At 37.6% G+C, this 16,849-nt stretch overlaps 1 protein-coding gene and 1 pseudogene across 7 annotated transcripts in view; one reads left to right on the top strand and one right to left on the bottom strand.

Moving 5' to 3' along the window:
- The window catches only part of Acyp2 (acylphosphatase 2), a 205,213-nt gene that overhangs the window by 99,432 nt on the left and 88,932 nt on the right, over positions 1-16,849 (bottom strand). The gene's annotated exons all lie outside the window — the stretch shown is intronic.
- On the top strand, positions 4,161-6,761 carry LOC128108245 (succinate dehydrogenase [ubiquinone] iron-sulfur subunit, mitochondrial-like; annotated as a pseudogene).

Raw genomic sequence — 16,849 nt, 5'->3', positions numbered from 1 at the left:
ATCTATAAAACTCAATTCCTGTGTGTGTGTGTGTGTGTGTGTGTGTGTGTGTGTGTGTGTGCGCACGCGCGCACATGTGTATGACTAAAGGCCAAAAAATTAACTTAAGCCAGGCAGTGGTGGCACATCCCAGCACTCGGGAGGCAGAGGCAGGCGGATCTCTGTGAATTTGAGGCCAGCCTGGTCTACAGAGCAAGATCCAGGACAGGCACCAAAACTACACAGAGAAACCCTGTCTTGAAAAACAAAAACAACAAAAAAATTAACTTAAAGTGAATTGTCAGGAATAAGTGATGTTTATTAAAGTGTTAGGATAAGTTCAATCTTCAGTATCACCAGCAAAAAGTAGAACACATGATATCTAAATTTTGTCATCATCTGGAAAGATAACTCTTGATCTCCCTGATCCCCCTAATCCTCCAGATACCTCTGATCCCACTGATTCCCCTGGTCCCTCTGGCCCCGGTCCCCCTGTTCTCCCTGGCTTTCAGGGGGGAGAGGGGGGAGGGAAATAGTCTGTCAGAAGCTGAGACTGGGTCTATTCACCACAATTAGACTACTGCTCAGTGCTTGATCTGACTTTTAAGTTGTGGGATATTTACAAGAGGAAACAAATTCAATAAAAATCATTCATGATGATAATTATAAACATTTTAGTCACTATTAACATTTTAGTCATACTATCTAGATTAATCATCCTTGATTCAAAGTTTAAAATAAAAAATGCACCAAACTCCAAAACTTTTGAGCTTTAATGTGGAAATTTCCACACCTGATCTTCTGTAATAAGTCACAGCCAACACATGGGCACTGAAATACTGTATAATATAATACTAAGTGTGTAAAGCAATATGAGCCATAAATGAATTTTATGGTTAGACTTGGGTACTTTCTCCCAAGATATCTCACTATATAATGCAAGTATTATAAAATTGGAAAAAAAACCTAAAGTATATATCCAAACATATGAACTATACAGTATATACTGCATGTCATTCAGGTTTCCTTATTTAGGTTTCCTTGCACTGATTTACTCACATACAAAATGAAAGTGACAGTAATATATTTTATAAATGTGCTGAGATTAAATATCAAAATGATTGTAAAAAATATATATGTAATTTTACTTAACATAAATGAATGAATGTGACCATGCCTGTGGTGGTTTGAATAGGCATAGCCCCCATCTGATGGGTTTGAATGCTTGGCCCAAAGGGAGTGGCACTATTAGGAAGTGTGGCTTTGTTGGAGTGGGTGCTGCCTTGTTGGAGGAAGTGTGTCACTATGGGGGTGGGCTTTGAGGTCTCAGATGCTTAAGCCCAGGCTCAGTGGCACACAGTTCTTTTCCTGCTACCTACAGATCAAGATGTAGAACTCTCAGCTACTACTCCAGAACCATGTCTGCCTGCATGCTGCCATGCTTCCTGCCATGATGATAATGGACTAACTTCTGAAACTGTAAGCCAGCCCCAATTAAATGCTTCCCTTTTGGAGTTGTCATGGTCATGGTTTCTCTTCAGAGCAATAGAAATTCTAACTAAGACAATGGCATTAAAATGTCTTATAGCAGATGAAGAAGTCTATACTTTAAGATTTTTTTTATGTGTATATATGGATGACTGTGTGATATCTGCATGTGAGTGCAGGTGCCTGAAGAGGACAGAAAAGTGTACCAGATTCCTTGGAGCTGGAGTTACAGGCATGGGTGCTGGGAACTCCATTTATACCACATCTGTGCTTCTGCTCTACCAGCTCTCCTGCCTCCAAAAGATATCTATTTTATCATGCACCCCAATTTATACACTAATCTCTACTGTAAAATCTTAATGACAAAAGCCTAGGATTCAAATCCCAATAGTTTTCCAAGTGGTTATAATTTAAACATCATTTCATGTTTCTCAGCTACAATTGTAAAGGGAAGGAGGAAATTGGAATGTCGGTACTATTTTCTTTTGTTAATATAAATGGAATAATTAATGAAATCAATATAATTTTAAGGGTTAGGTAATTCAACATAAAAATATTAAGATTTAAAGATAGTCCATATGTTTCAGATGACCACATGCAATTGGTGTCTACTGTACCGAGAATTTTGTGCAGGCATCTGTATGCACAGCTGAGTTTATTTTAACTGACATCATGGAAAAGTCGATCCTATGGTCAAAATAAACAAAGAGTGGGGAGCCCAGGAGCATTTTTGTCTACACCATCTTGAATCAATTTGTTAAAATGAAGCATAATTGTAAAGAGGCAAAAAATAATAATTTTTCTTGATTCTAGTGGCAGTTGTGTTTTTTTAATAATACCTATTTAAGGAAGTTGTCAGTTAGGTTAATTTACCTTCAAATGATGACATTTTAGAGAGTTGTCATGTACCACACCTACATATTCTAAGACTGGCAGAAGTTTGCTAGAAAGGCCTTGTTAATCTAACTTCTGATCAAAAACTTAAATGTACAAAGATTGTATTGAATTACATATTATGAAAACTGGCATTTATTGGCTAGTTATATCAAAATCCAAATGCAAAAGCAGTTGAGGCACAGAAATAGACTGCTAGCAACACCTTTCCACTGAACCTAACCCCTACAGTCATCAACCACAGTGCTCGTCCTGGTAAATCAATGTTGATCTGAACTGAATTACAGTACTGAATTACATTTGAATTATTATGGGTTTGTAGTACCATTTATGTTTGTTTAATCTGTAACTTTAGTAATTGCATTCTGTTCAGATTTATAAGCATTTTGTTATATGTAGTTTTATTTGCACACATAAGTAATACAATGGTAAAAATAACTTCAATCAATACTAGAAGTCCACAGGAATTTTATTATTACTCAAGAGTGTGGGCTGTAAACTTCCAATCCTCAGCTTAGGGACCACTGTAACATGGCATATATTAGCTCCATCCAGGATTTAACAGCTACAGGGTACACATTAGCTCCATCCAGTATTTAACAGCAAATGGCACGCATTAATTCCACCCAGGATTGAACAGCTGCATGGCACACATTAGTTCCATCAGGGAGTTAAAAGAAAAGAAGTACATGGGATAGAAAGGTGGCTCGGGGTGAAGAGCACTTGCTGCTCCTCCAGGAATCCAAATTTCCCAGCACCCACATTGGGTGGCTCATAGAAGAGCTTCTGGCCTCACCAATCACATACACACACAGAAATAATGATAAAAATAAATCATTTTTAAAAAGAGAGAGAAAAACAGGAAAGAAGCAAGGTACCATGTTGATTTAAATTCCATTTCTTCACTTCAAAGCAAATTTCTTTGTCCTTGCTTCTGATTTACTCCCCAACTTCAAAGTTCAATACAGCACAGATAGTTCTATCAAGGACATTGGAAGGACACAACCAGGGAAAGGACCCCTCCTGCAGCAGTTATGATACTGGACTGCTTGAAGTTTTTCCTGTCAGTTTCTAAGGAGATAGGCCAGTGGCAACACTTGTTACAACTGGGAAGCCAACCAAAGTATTTGTCAAATGAAGGAAACAACTAGCTCTTTCTACTCACAATACTCTAGTATAATTTAAGGAAATGCATTGGAGCAACCATTTTAACTGTTTAAGAGATGTTCTATAAGAAGTACAATGCTGTCTAGTCAAACCATAAGTCCCAGTGAATCCTAAGAATCAACAGCCCTTGAGAGATTCTCTAAATAAGGACAAATTAGTCCAAAATTAGAGTCAAAAGCCTATTGAGAATTACGTATACACTGCGAAACAGTGTTACTTTGCTTGAAATACTTAAATATTACTTAAACATTTAAAATGTATTATACAAAAGTTTTAAACTTAACAGTTCACAAAAATGAAAAGATTTTGTACCTCCCCACAACCAAATACCATATTTTAAGAAAACAGGTTTGTTTTTTTTTTCAGTTGCTGGGTGGCACAAACCTAGAAGCCAGCAAACATTCCTGGCTTCATTCTTAAGAATGATTAAATACATCTGCAAAAACAAACAGTTTGAAAGCCAAGCTTGCCAAAATATTTTTTTGAAGCACCAGAAAAAAAATAAAAATTCTTTTTCTCATTTCCTCAATACTCTTCCAGAGAAATCAAAGTGAAAGCCAGTAAACTTTTTTTTTTTTATGGAGAATAGCTTCAGTGAGCATATATTTGTTTATACACACAATCACAGAGTGAGGTGTGAGGCCACAATTTGACAAATAACTAGTAAAGCTGATTTATGGTGCAGAACATTACTCAACACCTTCGGCAAGTAACAATGATCCTTCTGTTTTCCCTTTTAATGGGAATCTACACTGAGCCCAAAATACCCCGAAAATATGAAAATATCTTTTCTTCCAAAGTCTAAACATAATTTCTTATCAGTAGGCTATCTAATGAGTCAAGTCAATCACTGGGCCATTAATTCAATTTTGTCTTTAGCAGAAGAAGTCTTCAAAGCTAAGAAAGTCATTTCTGTTGTATCTTGCTATTCTGAACAAAATCTAATTTCCTGGCCAAGCATGGAACTCATATAATGCCAAATCCAGCAATTAAAAAGAAACACATACAATAAACTACCATTCTGCATTCTAAGTATCTAAAAAGCAAGCAACAATAACCTTTAACAACAAAAATATGAGGAAGGCTGCCATGTAAAATGAAAATAAGAAATATAAGACAGAGAACAGCTTTTTATTAATGCCAGGATCATAACTTAGCAAATAAGACATTCGAAAAAAGAGAATGGGGGGCGGCATGCTAGGGCTGCAGAAGAAGATGATTAAAAGTAATTTTTAAAACGTGAGTCAAATTACAAAAGACAATAATGTGGAGACAAAAACAAGGTTAAAGAGTGAGCATGCCTCAAAGAACCCTAATTAGATGGTGGGGCTCAGAGGAAAGTGGCCACAGTGTTTCCCTGGGCTGAAGACAGACACAAACCACACAAGGAACACACCCCAGGAGATAAGTGTGGATCTGTGTGAGGTCCTGGAACATTCTGTGCTGTCCCAACTTTAGCACTGCAGAAATCATGCAGGCCAGCTGATTAATCTTCTCTCTCTAATCTACATTGTATGTACATGAAATTGGCCAATACAGAATTGTGCAAAGAACCTGAAACCCAAGTTTCAAAGAACAAAATATCACACCATTATTGAAAAATGATGAATAAACTAATAAGAATTATGGTTCATGTTTTGTGTTTCATATCCTGGTCATTCAATTTTAGAGTACCAAGGTCTAATTTGACATTTTTATTACTGTAGTTCTGTATAACTATTGAATCCAAGTTAGCAAAAATTCTAGCTACCAAGAGCTTTAATTTGGCCACTGCCACATTCACAACAATGCATATTAGATGCTTGTGATTGTAAATTTTGTCAACTTGGCTACACTAAGGTACTCAATTGTTTAGTCAAAGTCTAGACTGGGTCTTGCTGTAGAAGCACTTTTGGATGTGACTAATATTTACAAGCAGTTAATATCAAGAAAAACAAATAAATCGACACAGTATGAAGGAAGTTCATTCAATAGGTGAAGAAATCAAAAGGAAAGACAGTTTTCTGAGACCAAGAATTCTGCCTCCAGATTGTGGCATTAAAACTTGAGTGTAGGGACGGGACTGACATCAGGAGCCAAGATGGCGGCGGCGGCGGTCGGTGTCTCCGTGAAGCACGGCTTCCCGGCTACAGCTCAAGTCAGAGTTGGCCTGCAGTTTCAGGCCTGCCAAGGGGCACAGACAGCTGCTGCTGCAGCTCCCCGAATCAAAAAATTTGCTATTTACCGATGGGACCCGGACAAGACTGGAGAAAAACTTCGAATGCAGACTTAGGAAGTTGATCTGAATAAGTGTGGACCTATGGAGTTGGATGCTCTAATCAGGATTAAGAATGAAATTCATTCTACTTTGTCCTTCCGAAGATCATGCAGAGAAGGGATCTGTGGCTCTTGTGCCATGAACATCAACGGAGACAACACTCTGGTGTGCACTTGTAGGATCGACACGAACCTCAGCAAAGTCTCAAAAATTTACCCTCTTCCACATATGTATGTGATCAAGGATCTAGTCCCTGATCTGAGTAACTTCTACGCACAGTACAAATCCATTGAGCCCTATCTGAAGAAGAAGGATGAGTCCCAGGAGGACAAGCAGCAGTAGCTGCAGTATGAGGACCGGGTGAAACTGGATGGATTGTATGAATGCATCCTGTGTGCCTGCTACGGCACCAGCTGCCCTAGCTACTGGTGGAATGAAGACAAGTACCTGGGGCCTGCAGTTCTCATGCAGGCCTATCGCTGGATGATCGACTCCAGAGATGACTTCACAGAGGAGCGCCTGGCCAAGCTGCAGGACCCCTTCTCTGTCTACTGCTGCCACACCATCATGAACTGTACACAGACATGCCCCAAGGGTCTGAATCCAGGGAAAGCCATTGCTGAGATCAAGAAGATGATGGCCACCTACAAGGAGAAGAGGGCCCTGGCTTAACCCTCTCCCGTGCTGGATGTGTTTGTCAGCTCTGACTTGAATACTTTTGAGCACCGGATTCTCTAGAAAGCAGCATGTATAATAAACATTTTATGAAAAAACAAACAAAAAAAAAGAGCTTGAGTGTACATGGGGCATGGTGGTGCATGCCTTTAATCCCAGCACTTGGGAGGCAGAGGCAGGGGGATCTCTGTGAGTCCGAGGACAGCCTAGTCTATAAAACTAGTTTTAGGACAGACAGGGTTACACAGTGAAACCCTGTCTCCAAAAGCCAAAAGCCAAAAAAATTTTTTTCTTGAGTGTATAGTCTTCAGACTTAACACACAATAAATTGTATGTGAACTTCTAGCTTGGTAGCCTGCCCAATAAACTTCAACTTGCCAACTCCCACAAATGTACAAGCCATTTCCTTAAACTCATTCTTCATACATATGTATATATTCATATATATATGGTGCATACAATGACAATCAGGATCTGGGGACATGTTCAATCAGTAAACTGCTTACTGTGTGTATGCCTGAGGACCTGAGTGTGGTGGTATTTTACTTGTACTGAAATGTGATTTTAATTGTATGTTAATAAATAAAGTTGCCTGGGGGTCAGAGCTATTAGAGCCATAGCAAGTGTGTGGCGGCGGTGGTGCACGCCTTTAATCTCAATACCATAGAGGACCTGGAGGGCTGTACATACAGGCAGTGACGAGGTAGTCACGTGTTTGGGTTTACAACCAATGAGAAGGCAGAACAGCTAGACTATATAAAGACATACACACAGGAAGTAGGTCCCTTTCAGAGAGCTCTCTTGGCTGAAGAGGATCGCTGAAGCAGGAAGGGTGAGGCTCTTAGCTCTGACCTCTTGGCTTTCTTCTCTGAATCGGCTCTGTGTTTCTTATTTAATAAGATGGTTGGTTACATCTACACCTGAGTTCCAGTCCTCAGTGTCCACTTAAACCTGTCCAGCTGGTTTAGCTAAATTGGTGACATCTAGGTTCAGTGAGAGACCTTGTCTCAAATATATATATATATGAAATAAAGAGGGAAGAAGAAGAGAGGGAGGTGAAAAGCAATTGAGGAAGGAAGACACCTAACATCAATCTGGCCTCCATACATTCACACACACATATGCACACCATATGCACTGTATATACAAAAAATAAAACAAAATTACATATTTACATCTTTCTGCACACACACATACATACATAAATATATAATAAAGAGAGAAAGAAATAGACAACTACATAATATACATGTAGATATACCTATATAGACTCGTTTTATGTCTCTGGAGAACACCAATTAATATAATATATAAAATTATGACAAAAACCAAATTTATTAGACTAGGCAGAGTGTCACATTCCTATAATCTCTGTATTTGGGAGGTGGAGACAGGGAGATCACAAATCCTAAGTCAGTCTGGGCTATATCCTAAGTTTAAGACTGCCTTAGGCTATCAGTGACATTCTATCTCAAAAAATTATTGTATTTCATCTTATACTATAAAGTAAAACTTCCAGTGCCAGGAGGGTTACATTTTGTTGAGTCATTGGCCAAAGGGACTCCTTGGAAACTCCCAAGCATAATAGGCTACTGCCAAGGCTATTGGTCACTCTAAACAACCTGATGGTTAGGCCTATTGCTAAAAACAACACTTATATATGTCACTGAACATAGAGAGGTTGAGCTGATGCCTAACTGGAAGCTTCACTCTAGTGACTACTTTTCATGGTACTAAAAGGCACTCAGCATACTACTGAAGGAGAAAGGTGATCATCAGTCTCTCCCAGGTACAAAGCCTGAGACCTGTAACAGTGACCTTCCTGTAAGTATGCTGATGCAAGAGTGACACAGATGTTATGGGAGTGACCAATCACTTTCTCAACTTGTGTTTAAGGCTCAGATGGAATCCATACATGACATTGCTAAAGTGGTCAAGAACCTAAAACTAAATAGGACATGGAACTAGGAGGAAATATAATACTATCATTCTTCTAAAAGAAGGCAAAAGTAAATAACTCTTGTTGACATACTGCCATATCAGTGGCTTGCTCATATCTCATCAGAGAAGCTTTTTGCAGTAGATGAGACCTAACACAGAGACCCACAACTGGACAATGTGCGAAGACTGAGAGACTTTGGAGCAATCAATCCTAAATGTCTTCATCAAAGACTTCCCTTCAAGGCTCAGGGCTCTATGTGGAGGAGGACGCAGAAAGAATTTAAGAGTGAGAAGTAATGGGTGACTCCAAAGAAACAGTGTCTTCCAGATATACCAGGAACAATGCACATTTAAACTCACAGAGACAGTGATAGCATGTCCAAGGCCTGTACAGGTTCAAGTTAGATGGAGTTCCAGCACTAATAGGGAGAAGTAGACATGGGCTTCCACCCCTAACCAAGAAGCTATCTGCAATTTATACCTGTTGGCAAAGGAAAATTTCATTTTCTCTAATCAAGTCTCATTGGGTATATTAGCAATACCTGAGGACAGCCCTCATTATCAGGAGTAGTTAGTTGGCCAATACAAAATGAACTCAATGGTATTTTATAGAATTTTGGACTCATTTTGTTCTGTTGGGGCATTTTTGTCTTATTGGTATTTTTCTAAATTATATTGATTTCTGTTTTGTGAGGGGTGGTTTTGTTTGTGTTTCTTGCTTTTGTTCTGATTTTGTGTTTGTTTGTTTGAAAGAAAGAGAAAAAAACAAAGTTGGATGGGTAGAGAAATGGGAAGGATCTGGGAGGAATTGGGGTAGAAGAAAAACATGTATGAAGAAAATTTTAAATAAGATAGTTTTTAAAATAATGTCTTTACCTTAAAAGTAAATAGATTTACAATTTGAGGGAAAATGATTACAATCCAATGTACAGTTTTTCAATCACTTAAAGAACTTATATTAAACAACATGGATAGAGCCTATTAGTCCCTTGCATGGTTTATAGCCTTCATTGCATATATTTAGTGTTTAAAACAGGCTACATCTTCTGCAAGGGAACACTTACCTAAATTACATTTTGAATCAAATAATGAATTTTATTTACAATTATGAAAAATATCACAAAGATGATTAGACAGAACTAAATGAAAGTGGGCCAACACACCTATGTCAAGGGAAAAGAAAACAAGGCACCAAAACCATGAAGGATTATAAATGCTAGTGAGCACTTAGTAAATATAACAGCTGTCACCTGTAAAAACTGTGGCATATGTCTGTCAAAGAAGACAGGAAGTTTATCTTGTTTTGGAGGCGCCTTTTTAGTTAACCTCAATAGAAGTATAATTTACTAATTATACATTTAACAAAGTGACAGGCACCTTAATTAAACAAAAACATAGTAACATAATTTTAGAAACAGCACAGGATTTGAGAAAAATTTAATTGGATAGAAAATAATACAAAGTGGCTTCTAAGTATGTCCAATGCCAGTAAAGAACAGATCTGCATTGCAATCCACAACATCTGCTCCAATTTATGTCATTCATTTACTCAAGGAAACTATTTACAAACAAATAAATTGCAATAATATCTTGAGCACAAGATACTAATTGTCTTTAAGAGCATGGAAGTCAATTTAAAAAATTAGGAAATTTCAAGTATAAGAAGAGGCAAGCAGGTCTCCATTCTTGCTACCTCAAGAGGAAAACTTACATTAAACAGTGCAAGAAAAATTCAATAAAGCAACAGCTCATGAACAACTGCCAGCTGTAATCTTTGACTAAATAGGAGACATAAATTAGAAAGAAAATAAATTGCTAAAGTGAGTATACATATGCATATGAACCATGCAACTCTAAAACTGACTTTTTATTTGTTAAGTATATTACTCACAATTGCTATTATATATTGAACCTTAAAAAAGCCTGTATCACATGAAAAACACAAAATTAACAGCAGAAAAGTGTCCCTGTTTCAATTACATGGGACACTGGTAAATCTGAACTCATTGAAAGCTCTAAGAAGGGAATTAAACTTCAGAGAAGGGAAGAAGAGGAGCAATTCTAGAAAAGGGATTTATAAAAGAATGAAACTATTTGTGTGGCATTACTAAGAAGGTCACACCTGGACTGGTGACCCTAAATGACTTTAGAAAGAATGTGGTGAAGCTGGGTGCCCAGCATCTAACTGTGTGGAGGAGATCTGTCTGGGAAGAGAAGTCAGCTCAAGACACCTCAAGAAGGGAACAGAGGGGTGTGTGTGTGTGTGTGTGTGTGTGAGTGTATGTATGTTAGTGTGTGAATATGTATGTGTGTGACTGAGTGGATGTTCAAGTGTGAGTGTACATGTATGAATGTGTTTGTCTGTCATGAGCAGATGAGAAGAGAGGCATATAAATATTATAAATTGTGTAATAGGGTATGTAAAGGTTTTTGTGAGAAATGGACAATAACAGAAAACAGTGGATGCCCCTGTCAAGATTCAAGCATCTTCTCCCTGTTAGATGGCTTACCTGTTTCTCTGTAGCTGATATCTCTGTTCATTTCCTCTACTTGTTCACCATGCCTGAGACCAAAATGGTTTCTGGTTCATGGACTCTCATGTAGTCGAAAGGTTTCTCCAGTCCCACCCGGTCCCCAGCCACTTGAATCCAAGTAAACACACAGAGGCTTATATTACTTACAAACTATATGGCCTAATGGCTCAGGCTTCTCACTAGCTAGTTCTTATAACTTAACCCATTTCAGTTAATCTATAAGTTGCCACATGGCAATGGCTTACCAGTATTTTCACATCTTGGTTACAGGGGTTTGTTTTTGTTGGTTTTTTGTTTTTGTTTTTGTTTTTTCTTTTTAATGATCACCTTTTTATTAAATAAATGAATGCTGTAATTTAACTATTTCTTTATGACTGAACACTAATTAGAATTTTTACTACTGAAAACAATGTACTAGGAGCTAGAGTAATGATTTGTTTGGTGAAGTTCTTACTGTACAAGCATGAGGATCTGAGTTTGGATGCCCAGCATCCTGTTAAAAGCTTGGCATTGCTGTACCTGTAAGTCCAACCTGAAGGCGGTGGAGACAGAAGGATTCTGAGAGCTTGTTGCCTAGTCTACCTAGGCAATTGATGAGCTCCAGGTTCAGTGAGACACTATCTCTAAAGATAGTGAAGAGTACTGAGGGAGATACCCTGTGTCTACTTCTGGCCTCCTCAAGAGCATTCATGGGCACATACACCTATACACCACATACCATGCATGTCCACACAGACACAGATACAGACACATACATACACACACACACACACACACACACACACACATACACACACACACACAAACACACACACAGACACACACACACAAATCCTCAGAGTTAGAAGAAAATATCAAACAGCATATGTGTGTTTAAATCCACACATATCTGATTATTATAAGTTATGGTCCTTTAAAGTGTAGTTACAGAACAAAAGAAAAGAGTTTGTATGCTCTCAAGCTTTTACATAGGTAGTCTTGCAAAATGTTCATGTCAATGTACAATACAAATGAAAATGTCTGAGGGCAGCGTTTTCTCCATACACTTCCAATACCAGTTTCTTTCTCTGTTTGTCCCTCTCTCTCTGTCTCTCTCTGTCTGTCTCTAGCTCATGTTTGACTAAGGTAATTTCACAAGACAAAATGAACCTTAACATTAAATAGAACGATTTACTCAGTTGCATGTGTGCATGTGTATATGTGAATGCATGCATGCCAAGATGGGTTTGGGGGATCGAATCAGACTCTGTAGCAGCACCTTTACCTGCTGAGTCCTTTTGCCAGCCTTTAGTCCAGTATTTTTAAAATTTTTTGTAGCCACAGAATTAGACAGCTTGGATTGGACCATGAGGAGTTCCCTGAGACACAGAATCCCCCAGCTCCAATTAGACCAAGAGCTAAGATTGGACCCGGGGGGGCCCCCTGAGACACAGACACAGCAAGCACAGACTGGACCAATAGCAGCTCGCTCAGACACAGGCACCTTTTGCGCCTATTGGAGGAAGAGATGGGAAGACGCCAGTGCAAATATACATACAACAACATAAAGAGGAATATGGCATCACCAGAACCTAACGGTTCTACAACAGCAAGCCTGCATATCACAATGTAGAAGAAGCAAAAGAAAATGAGCTTAAAAATAACTTTATGAAGATGATAGAAGCCTTTAAAGAGGAAATAAAAAAAAATCTCTTAAAGAAATGGAGGAAAAGACAAACAAAAAATTGGAAGAAATCAATAAATCCCTTTAAGAAAGTCAAGAAAACCATGAAAAAGCAATTAAACATGTGGAAAAAAAAAAACAGTTCAAGACCTGAAAATTGAAATAGAAACAATAAAGAAGACACAAACCGAGGGAAAGCTGGAAATAGAAAATCCGAGTAAACAAACAGGAACTACAGATGTAAGCATAACCAACAGAATACAAGAGATGGAAGAAAGAATCTCTGGCATAGAGGATACAATAGAGAAAACAGATTCATCAGTCAAAGAAAACACCAAAGCCAAAAAAGTCATAACATAAAATGTTCAGGAAATCTGGGACACCATGAGAAGGCCAAACCTAAGAATAATAGAGATAGAAGAAGGAGAAGGAGAATACCAACTCAAAGGCACAGAGAATATATTCAACAAAATCGTGGAAGAAAACTTTCCCAACTTAAAGAAGGAAATAACTATGAAGATAAAAGAACCTTATAGAACACCTGTAGCTGGAGTTATCTCCAGTCCTGCCTGGGCCACAGCCATTCAGACTCAAATTAACACACAAACACTTATATTATTTAAACTGTTTGGCCTAATGGCTCAGGCTTCTTGTTATCTATATCTTACATCTTAAATCAACCCATTTCTATAAATCTATACCTTGCCACATGGCTCGTGGCTTACCAGTACTGTACATCCTGCTCCTCGTGGCGGCAGCTGGCAGCATCTCCTGACTTAGCCTTCTTCTACCCAGCCTTCTCCTCTCTCCTTGTCCTGCCTACACTATCCTTCCTGCCTAGCTACTGGCCAATCAGTATTTTATTTATCAATCAATCATAGCAACAAACACCAAATAGATTAGACCCCCAAAAAACTCCCCTTGCCACATAATAATTAAACCACTAAAAATACAGAATAAAGAAAGAATAGTAAGAGCAACAAAAGACAAAGGCAAAGTGACTTATAAAGGCAGACCCATAAGAATAACACCTGAATTCTCAATGGAGACTCTGAAAGTCAGAAGGTCCTGGACAGATGTAATGAAGACACTAAGAGACCACAGATGTCAGCCTAGAATAATATACCCAGCAAAACTTTCAATCACCATAGACAGAATGAACAAGACATTCCAATACAAAACCAGATTTAAACAATACCTATCCACAAATTCAGCCCTACAGAAAGCACTAGAAGGAAAACTCTAAGCTAAGGAAGTCAAATGCACCCATGAAAACACAGGCAATAGATAACCCCACAGCAGTAAATCCCAAAGAAGGGAAATACACACACACTACCACCAAAAGATAACAGGAATTAACAATCACTGGTCAATAATATCCCTTAATATCAATGGATTCAATTAGCCTATACAAAGATACAGGCTAACAGAATGGATATGAAAACAGGATCCATCCTTCTGCTACATACAAGAAACATACCTCAACTTCAAAGACAGATACTACTTCAGAGTAAAAGGCTGGGAAAAAATTTTCCAATAAAATAAACTTAAGATACAAGCTGGTGTAGCTATCTTAATATCTAACAAAATAGACTTCAAATTAAAATCGATCAAAAGAGATCAGGAAGGACATTACATATTCATCACAGGAAAGATCAACCAAGATGAAGTCTCAATTCTGAACATTTATGACCCAAATACAAGGACACCCACATATGTAAAAGAAACATTACTAAAGCTTAAAGCACACATTAAACCCCACACATTAATAGAGACTTCAACACCCCACTATCACCCATGGACAGATCTGCCAGACTGAAACTTAACAGAGAAATAAGAGACCTAACAGATGTTATGACTCAAATGGACTTAATAGATATCTACAAAACATTCCACCCTAACAAAAAAGAATATACCTTCTTCTCAGCACCCCATGGAACCTTCTCTAAAATAGACCACATACTCAGTCACAAAGCAAATCTCAACAGATACAAACAAAAATTGGAATAACTTCCTGTATTTTATCAGACCACCATGGCTTAAAGTTAGATTTCAACAACAACAAAATTTACAGAAAGCCTACAATTGCATGAAAACACGAATAATGCTCAACTGAATCACCAATGGGTCAAGGAAAAAATAAAGAAAGAAATTAAAAACTTCCTAGAATTCAGTGAAAACAAATGTACTACATACTCAAACTTATAGGACACTATCAAAGCAGTACTAAGAGGAAAATTCATAGCACTAAATGTCTACATAAAGAAGTTGGAGAAATCTCACACTAGTGACTTAACAACACACCTAAAAACTCTAGGAAAAAAAAAAGAAGCAAACTCACCCAGGAGGAATAGAGGCCAGGAAATAATCAAATTGAGAGCTGAAATCAATAAAATAGAAACAAATAGAACAATACAAAGAAACAATGAAACAAAGAGTTGATTCTTTGAGAAAATCAACAAGATAGACAAGCTGTTATCCAAACTAACCAAAAGGCAGAGACAGAGCATCCAAATTAACAAAATCAGAAATGAAAAGTGAGACATAACAACAGACAATGAGGAAATCCAGAAAATCATACCAATACTCTTTAAACTGTTCCACAAAATAGAAACAGAAGGAACATTACCAAACTCCTTTTATGAGGCTACAGTTACTCTGATACCCAAACCACACAAAGATGCAGCAAAGAAAGAGAATTACAGATCAATCTCCCTCATGAATATTAATGCAAAAATACTCAATAAAATATTGGCAAACCGAATCCAAGAACACATCAAAAAAATTATCCACCATGACCAAGTAGGCTTCATCCCAGAGATGCAAGGATGGTTCAACATACAAAAATCTGTCAATTTAATACACCATAAAAACAAACTGAAAGAAAAAAAAACATGATCATCTCATTAGATGCTGAAAAAAGCCTTTGACAAAATTCAACACCCCTTCATGATAAAGGTCTTGGAGAGATCAGGAATACAGGGGACATACCTAAACACAATAAAGGCAATTTACAGCAAGCCAACAGGCAACATCAAATTAATTGGAGAGAAACTCAAAGCGATTCCACTAAAATCAGGAACAAGACAAGGCTGCCCACTCTCCCCATACTTATTCAATATAGTACTTGAAGTTCTAGCTAGAGCAATAAGACAACAAAAGGAGATCAAGGGGATACAAATTGGAAAGGAAGATGTCAAACTTTCACTATTTGCAGATGATATGATAGTTTATATAAGTGACTCCAAAAAGTATACCAGGGAACTCCTACAGCTGATAAATACCTTCGTAATGTGGCAGGATACAAGATTAACTCAAAAAAAAATCAGTAGCCCTCTTATATACAAATGATAAATGGGCTGAGAAAGAAATAAGAGAAACATCACCCTTTACAATAGCCACAAATAATATAAAATACCTTGAGGTAACTCTGTCTAAACAAGTGTAAACCTGTATGACAAGAACTTTAAGTCTCTGAAAAAAGAAATTGAAGAAGATATTAGAAAATGGAAGGATCTCCCATGCTCATGGATAGGTAGGATTAACATAGTAAAAATGACAATCTTACCAAAAGCAATCTACAGATTCAATGCAATCCCCATCAAAATTCCAACACAATTCTTCACAGACCTGGAAAGAACAATACTCAAGTACATATGAAAAAACAAAAAACCCAGGGATAGGCATCACCATTCCTGACCTCAAGCTCTACTATAGAGCTATAGTAATAAAAAACAGCTTGATATTGGCATAAAAACCGATAACATGGACCAATGCAATTGATTTGAAGACCCTGACATTAACCTACACACCCATGAACACCTAACTTTTGACAAAGAAGCCAAAAGTGTACAATGGAAAAAAGAAAGCATCTTCAACAAATGGTGCTGCCATGACTAGATGTCAACATATAGAAGATTACAAGTAGATCCATATCTATCGCCATGCACAAAACTCAAGTTGAAGTGGATCAAAGACCTCAATATAAACTGAACCTGATTGAAGAGAAAGTAGAAGGTAGTCTTGAATGCCTACAGAATGGGAAAAGATCTTCACCAACCCCACATCTGACAGAGGGCTCATCTCCAAAATATATAAAGAATTCAAGAAACTAGACATCAAAATAATGAACAATCCAATTAAAAAATGGGCTACAGATCCAAACAGATAATCCTCAACAGAAGAATCTCAAATGGCTGAAAGATATTTAAGGAATTGCTCAACATCCTTAGTCATCAGAGAAATGCAAAT

This window comes from Peromyscus californicus, unplaced genomic scaffold (genome assembly GCF_007827085.1).
Source record: "Peromyscus californicus insignis strain IS unplaced genomic scaffold, ASM782708v3 Scaffold_13__1_contigs__length_99412109, whole genome shotgun sequence".
NCBI lineage: Eukaryota > Metazoa > Chordata > Mammalia > Rodentia > Cricetidae > Peromyscus > Peromyscus californicus.
This window is presented reverse-complemented; position numbering and strand designations above follow the sequence as displayed.